Raw genomic sequence first — 7393 nt, forward strand, 5'->3', positions numbered from 1 at the left:
AAATTGTAAAATTATGGACCTTTGTTCTTTCCACTTTTAAAAATACTTGTCTATATAATTTAGATCCATTAAACCAGAGTTAGTGGAAAAAAACATTTCCCAAGAACATTACCTATGAATTCTGACAATTTTGAAAAGCACTGTGAAGAAAGAGTGAAGATATACATGTGGGGTGGAATGGTGGAGATGTTTAGCATGATCTTTTTTCTCTTTTCTCCTGACTTTTGGCTACATGAACTTTATGCTCTTGGTATGTGTGCTCTTCACTTTGGGAAGTGAGGGTCTATGACCGCAACTCGACTACAAAGATCTCCTTTCTTGCTTTCTGGATCACAGATTTCATTTAAGGAAAATTGAAAACGTATCCAACCTTGAATCATTGCCTGGAAGATTAAGGCAAGGCTACTGCATTCAAACTTTCAGGACATTAGCTCATGTCTGCTTTTGCTAAGCAATCAGAATACAAAATGAAAACAAAAATTATTTTGTTTACCACATATTTGCAGTTTTATCAGTCCAAGTTCAAAAACAATTTCGTACTGTAAGGAAACATACAGTAATATACTTTACGTACACATTTATGTTCATATAGGGAGGTCTTCAGAAAGTTACGGAAAATGTGTATTTAAAAATGCATGAATTTCCAATTTTTAGTGGCAAAATACATCTTTTAATTCTATTTTCCATGAACTTTTTGAAGTATTTTCATACATTTATAGACATGTGAATCATCTTACATATATCTTCATCCTTTTTCCTGAAGGATCATCAGTTTTAATTAATGTTTCATTTTCTTGTAGAAAAATGGTACTTGTAGCATACTAACATGAATCTTATAAAATGCAGATAAAAATCCAATAATCATATCTTGAGTTGCAAAGATACCATGTATTTCCATTTTTGTGCTTATCTTTCAATATTCATGCACATTCTGCATGTATACATAATACACATTTTTATCTTACAAATACAAGGCAATGCTTTAAGATCTGACTTTCTTTGGCATTTTAAAATATCTTAATGGTTGTAGAGACATCCTGCCATATCAACAGGCTGTATTGATCAGTTATCTTAGTTATATTCTTGTGTTGCTCACTTCTCACTGTCCAATGCCATGCTGTACATCTTTATGAGTCAATCTGTAAGCTAATTTGAAAGTGGAGTTTTGACTTAGTTGCATAAATTATGTAATTATGGACTCATGTGATATGAAAATAAAAATGGTTCTTATTATATAACCCCATTTTGTGTACAAGCTGACCCATCCACAAAATGCTTTCTGGGGTAGCTTTAAAAATAAGCTGAACTATGCAGTTACTGATTGCATAACTGAAATTTTTATCTAAAAATATATTAAATATATCTAAAATATTTTTGTAAGGTGAGGATCTATTTTATATCATAGTTTTCCTTTTAACATATTAAAAAACATTACTAATAATTAAACTGACCCCTCCATCACAATGATTAATTTGGTTTTTTTCTCCAATAAATGTTAGTGGTATGATCTTTAAAAAATGAAGCTGAATTAAATAACATGCAGCATCTATGGGATCTTAAAAGGAAATTATGTAGCTGCTAATGATTTGATGTAGGAACATATTTTCTCTTTATACTGTAGGGTGTAACAGTCACAAAAATACAAAGAATGTTGATTTTTCTCTTGAACACACAGTGACCACCATGAAAATATTACTAATATACCATAATGTCAACAAATGAGATAGTACGTAAGTGGTGGGGGATGTAAATGTTCATGTTCTTGGTGTTGTGAATGTTGGCCTCATCTATCTGCCATGTAGTCTACGTTCCCTTCTGTGTGTGTCATACTTAATAGACTAATGTTAGACTGAAAAATCAGTTACTTCTTTTTTTTATTATATATATATTTTTATTAATTATTTTGCATTATGTGACAGTTTCATAGGCTCTGGGAATCCCCCCACCCCTCCCCCTCCCCTCCCCCCTGGTGGATTCCTCCACCTTGATGCAGTATTACAGTTCAAATTCAATCAAGATTCTTTCCTTGCAAACATATACCAAGCATAGAGTCCAGCTACTTATTGTCCAGATGGGTTGAACAGTTTCTCGGGGAGACCATTTCTGGTCTGAAGTTAGAGCTGGTAGAATATCATCACAGTCAATTAAGAGTCCCAATATAACATCAACAGCAATTTGCCATATTATGGAATTGACATGGTTTTGAGTAACCAGTATGTTAAAAAACAAACAAACAAACAAACAAACAAGTCCTAACCACAACCTATGATTAGCTCATTGACATTTCAATTTTAGTTTATATACAGGACCGGCTGCTATATACCTTGAAATAGCTATAAGGTACCATTCAGCTGTCTCGTGTCTATTTCATTTTAGTATTTAGCCATTTGTTGTGTTGAAGTATAATTTTGCTGATCTTGGCATAAAAATCAGTTACTTCTTTGGTGTGTTGTTTTGCATGACTGTGGTCAGAAATGTACAATCGGTTGTTCAATCTGCAGAGGTAATGAGGGATACCAAAGTAGCTTTTTATATGTGGAACATTAAAGAATGAAAAGCTGATTAGCAGGAACTCTGCCCCGGTTTGTTTACACATCTTTGATTGGGTTAATATGTAGGGCCATGGGTAACATGGTACAGGCCAAACGATGATAGCCTGAGGCAGAAGAAACTGGGAGCTGACGTCGCGACATTTATTTTCAAAATAGTTGAACATCTTCCAGGCACATTTGTTAGTTCTAATGACAAAAGTTCTTCTGTCAGCCATTTAGAATGACATTCTTCTCCACATGACATAACTGAGGATCTACCTTAACTCTGGAAAAAATAAAGACCTTTTCAAGTTCGGAATGGCTTTCTATTCCTGCTTTTGCTTTTTGAAGACATTTAACTTGAAATGCAGTAGTTGTTTGAAGTGTAAAACAAATACAGCATCTGAATGCGTTGTTTTTAAGATAACTTTAATAACTTCTCAGAATGATTTTTCTCCTGAAACTTAATTTTTATGTTCTTGTTGATATTGTTAATGTTTTATATTTTTAAACTAACAGCCATCTTGCAATAATGGATATTTAAAAATTTCATGGACTTTATACTTGAATATATGACCCTATTAACTGATCAGAGCTGTGAGGCATTTAGATAACAAACTAAAATCTAAGTTTTCCTATAAGAATATCTTGGGGTATAAATACAAACGCTGTATCAGAAATTTGGCTAGATTATGCAAGGGTAGATCAAGGGCCTATGCACTAGGCTGAGAGTCTGTGAATGGCTTGGCATGCAGAAAGTTACAGGACCATATTGGAAGGAAGATGGGCTGATACACACCTAAAAGATCAGCTAAGATTCTTAATATTTTAGGAAAGAAGTAGCACTAAGGGCTATTTAAATTTTTTAATAAGGATGTGGATTCAGGGGTGTCTGTATAACACAAAGTCTACATTGGCGTTTCTTTATCATATGGTAAAAGTCCCTTATATATACATTTTCTTTTAATTTTCTAATAATCCTTACAGTACTGATTTGGAGGATTTAAATTACTGTGATCCACCAATTTGGAACAAGATAGAGAAATTGTGTATGTATCCTGAGGCCTTTTCTATCAACAACTAATTGGCCATTTACTTATAGTATAATTTTATTTAGTGTGTTGATGATCTGCATTCATTACCAGAAGAAAATATAGTTCAACGTAATTTCATATGACCTAGCAATATCCAATTCCTTTCTCTGAATTGTTGTGATTTTCATACTACAATCTTCTATAATGAAAGACACTTGCAATCATTTCTAAATTTAATGTCCTTTTGGTTACTGGTTTTTAAAATTATTTTCATCAAAACAACTTACAGAGAGAAAGAGAATCAGAAAGGTTTTCTACCCACTGGTTCACCCCCCCAAATGCCTCCAGGACTGATCCAAAGCCAGCAGTCAACTCCAATCTTCCACATGGGTACAGGATCCTAAGGATCTGGGCCATCCTCCAATACATTCCCAGGGATGAACAGGGAACTGAATGGGAAGTGGGCATCCAGGATATGAACTGCCACCCAGATGAGATGGTGGTGCTTGTAGACTGGGAATTAGCCACTTGGGCCATCCTTCTGGCTGCTAGATTGCTCTTAAAGCATAGCTGTCTCCATGACAGATCATATGTGGGGCCTGGTGCAATGGCTTGACTGGTTAATTCTCCCACTTCAAGTGCTGGGATCCCATATGGGTGCCAGTTCATGTCCTGGCTTCTCCACTTTCCATCCAGCTCCCTGCTTATCCATGAAGCAATGAATGGAAGGTCTTTCTGTCTTTCCTTCTCTCTGTAGATCTTCCTTTCCAATAAAAAACAAGTCTTTAAAAATCATGTGAATTTAGCTCCCTGCTTGTGGCCTGAGAAAGCAGTTGAGGACGGCCCAATGCATTGGGACACTGCACCCGCATGGGAGACCCGGAGGAGGTTCCAGGTTCCCGGCTTTGGATCGGCGCAGCACCGGCTGTTGCAGCTCACTTGGGGAGTGAATCATCGGATGGAAGATCTTCCTCTCTGTCTCTCGTCCTCTGTGTATATCTGGCTGTAATAAAATGAATAAATCTTTAAAAAAAAAACCATGTGAATTTAGATCTAAATCCAAGTATGCATTGAAGGCTTGTTTCTTTGGGCCCCTGCTTCATAATTTTTTATGATATCTAGCACAAAATCAAGTTTGACAAGTTTCATGGTGACATTATTCTTTTAGTAAAAATATTTATGAAAAAAAGTCCTTATAGCCAATTCCATGAGCATGGGAAGAAAATCAAAAGGACTGTGATGCTTAAATAATGAAAGAGGGTCATCCTCTGCTTCCTTACAAAATATTTTTATTACTCTGAAAGAAACTTTGGGACAGAGTCAAAAAAATGAATGACAGGTCTTCCCAGTCTAGAAGTTAAATGTGGATTATTAATAAGATTTGACTGATTTTAGTGAAATTTAAATGGAATATAGAATACCATTTCAATTTAATATCTGTGCAACTTTCATAAGTAATGCATTAATATTTATGTGTGTATTTAAAATTTTCTCTTACATAAGACTTGAATAAAAGTCATTAAAATAAGCTTCAACAAAGAATGTGACAATGAGTATATTTTAAAATCAATTAAAATCTATAATCAAAATGATCTAATCATCTCTGCTTAAAGTCTTATTTTTGGCAGTCCTTTTATACAATACAAAATAGTCTATAATGGTATAGAATATTGACTATAGTCAGTACAACTTTTTCTAACTGTACTATTGCCTTTGACATGTTATCACAACTTTTCTCAGATAAGTGTATGCAAAATATAAAATTATATCTCCTGTGTTAATAGATTCACTGAAAAATATTCCATAAAATCACAAACTGAAATGACTGTGTTGGACAAAAAGATACCCAGCTAATTGTAGAATCATTTCCTCTATTGCTCATTCTTTGTCCTTTTGTTTCAAATAACCTTCCCAATGAATCTCCCACTTTTGCTTTGTAAATTACTTCAGACACATTCCAAAATAATTCACTCAGATAATCATTAACAAATGCTACCCTGTCCTGACCTTTCTGCTCAGATGGCTATTAAGAGATAAATGTTTTATGAGGTTTCACCTTTAAACTAGATTAGACTAACCCTCTAGGCAATTACAACTTAGGAACTCTTCTTTTTTAAAAAATGTCTTTTTTATTGCATTACAAATGAAATATTTTATATTGACTTACAGGTTTTCCAAACTTTGGTACCACCACAGTCCTGGTATAGTAATTCTCCACTGCCTATTGTCAGTCTCCTATTTCTAAATTGAAAATGTGAATTTGAAAATTTCCCCCAACCCAGCAGGAAGCTGGGAAAAGGCATACTAAGATTTGTTCTTACTCCCAGAGTAATTTCCTCAGTTATATTTTGTGAATCTCAATTATGCCCCAAACTTGTCTCCTGAGCTCCCAAAGGATACACATCATGTGAGTCTTGACCTTCCTTGAGGCTTGTTTCATGTAATGCTGTGCATAAATTAGACGTTCAGCTCTGTCATGACTGGTATGAATTTTTCAGAATCTTTGAGGTAGGGTTGTCAATTTAATTTTTATTTACTTGAAAGATATAAAGAGAGCTCTCCCATTGGTTTGCTTACTCCCCAAATCTCTGCAATGGCCAAAGCTGGAGCAGGCCAATACCAGAGGCCAGGGACTCAAATCTGACTCCCATGGGGCTGGCTGGGACACAAATATTTCAGGCATGCACAATGGCAAGAAACTGGAATCATACACATTAACTTCCTCCCAACATACACATTAGCAAAAAACCAGAATCGGCAATAGAACTGGTGCTTAAATCCAGGCACGCCTACACAATGAGTGCTTCAAGTTGTGTCTTAACAGCTATGCCAAATATCCACTTCAGGAATTGAAGTTGTGTATTATGATTGATAGAAGGGGATATATAACGCTAAGCATTTAACTCGGATATGGGTATATTCTAAGTAACAATCAGAATGGCTGTGTTACCAACAGCTTGGCATGACAAATCAAAATAATGAGGACAAGAATTGAGGGTAAAGGAAAGTTTAACGTATCAGTAGATGAGGAAAATAGCAGACTTTCTGAGTCCCAGATTTGGTTCAACCGAATGAGTGTTGGTGAGTTTTTTAAGGAGGCTACAAGGAAGGAGGAGCCCCAAGTCAACGAGAAGTAGCAAGCCCATGGAGTCCCGCTCTGGGTCCTGTCTTGCCATCAGTAGCAATCTGTTCTTTCTCTCTTCTGTCATGGTGATGTTGGAGGTCCACAGGTGGTGAGATGCCTAGCTTGATCATGCCAATCTGCTCTGTTTTTCTGTAACAGATGCTAAGATAATGAACAAGGATTTGTTAGCCTTCAGACATGGGTTGGGGTGAGGGGAGGGAAAACATTCCAGCTCTGAAACATCACTAAGAGGCTGTACATGAGCTACCTTCACAATGTGGGAAGCTTTCTTATAGATCAGAGCGATTTTCCTGACTTTACATTTAACCCTGGTTACATAGTCCTCACTGTCAAGTGTAACTCACCTTTGCTATGGGAGACAGCAAGACGACTCGTCTGGCTTCTGCAAGCTGAATCAGGTCAATAGGAATTTTGAAGCAAAGGTTTTCTGCATCATAATGAAATTTGGACCAGTTGGTCTCTGCATATCTTTATCATGCAGGTGCATTGCCATTTCATAGTAACAGTAAAGGTAATAACATACCAACATTTTTATACCTACAATGAAAGCCAGAAATTATTTTTTCACTGATACTAGATCCAAGCAAGGGGTAGAGCCATTGAGTAAGACTTAGTGTGAAATCAGACATGGCATCAATCAGATTGCATAAACCTTGGATAGGCGGGCAGATGGTTCCAGATTT

Source organism: Ochotona princeps, chromosome 15 (assembly GCF_030435755.1).
Source record: "Ochotona princeps isolate mOchPri1 chromosome 15, mOchPri1.hap1, whole genome shotgun sequence".
Lineage (NCBI taxonomy): Eukaryota > Metazoa > Chordata > Mammalia > Lagomorpha > Ochotonidae > Ochotona > Ochotona princeps.